Genomic DNA, 1,169 nt, shown 5'->3' on the forward strand with positions numbered 1-1,169 from the left:
CTCGTGTGGGTGTCTTTTTTTCCCCCTTCAGGTGTTTGAAGTAAGAATAAGGACAGTCTTAGAAGCCTTTACAGTGGACAAAATGCTTTGATATCCATTATTTAGTTTTGCCTTTATATCAAGATGTAAGCACAGTAGACTTTATGATTACTCCTACTGTATAGATGGAAACTGAGGCCCAGGGAAGCAATTTTCCTTGAGGGGCAGAGGAGGAAATTCAACCCTGGTCTCTTGACTCAGTATACAGAGAGAGTGAAAGTTGACCCTTCTCCTGAAGAGGGGAGGAACAAGGGAGAGAGTGATGGAAAGATCTGGAAAAATAACAAGAGAGTCCGAAGGTCTGACATCTGCCCTATCATCAGGGTCCAAGATGGAGACCTGCTCTGGGTCACCTCAATCTGCTGGCTATAGGAGACATAGACATGGGGAAATTTCATAAAAGCAAGAGTTGTTTTGAAAAAAGAATAAGATCAAGGAACACACCTGAGACTCTCCAGCCCTGTCTGTGACCACTTTGGTCCTTTCCCGTTAGGGAGGTGGCCTTGAGTCTTGGCCACCACAGACCATGTGCTGGAACCAGCTTGTGAGAGCCAATTGTTGGCTTTTCTTCTAGTTGTGTTGACAATATGAAATCAGCCACAGCAGAAGCCTTCACATTCCAACTGGCAAATGGCACAAACCAAGGCTTTTTTCCCCCAAGAGGACCTGTTGTTCTGGCACACCACTGTGGCATATGGTGACGACCACACTGTGGGCTGCCTGGCTATGGTGACAGGTGAGGGTGAACTAGCTCTTCCCAAAGGAAAGGGACAGCTGTTCTGGTCTGGGAGTCATGGGGCAGTGTAATTGGGTGAATCTCTCCATCTCTCCAAGCCTCATCTGTAAAATGGGAATGGAATCTCCCTTTAGGGATGTTGCCGGACTTTGGCTGAATGAGCTAACTGTAAGAGCTACCGTGGTACGACCAGTGCACATGAACTTCACATAGCCACTTTCTGGTGAGAGGCTAACCCTTAAGCTCTCCAGCTTCAAGAGCACCCAGTATCTGCTTGCCTGATCCCTGGGACCACTTCTGCCTTCCTGTCCCTTCTCTGTACTCGTCAGCACCAGGAAATGTTTTCCATGATGTTGCAATGGAGGCCCTGTCTGTGCCTCGCCAGCATGGCCAT

Source organism: Sciurus vulgaris (genome assembly GCF_902686455.1).
Source record: "Sciurus vulgaris genome assembly, chromosome: 2".
Taxonomy (NCBI): domain Eukaryota; kingdom Metazoa; phylum Chordata; class Mammalia; order Rodentia; family Sciuridae; genus Sciurus; species Sciurus vulgaris.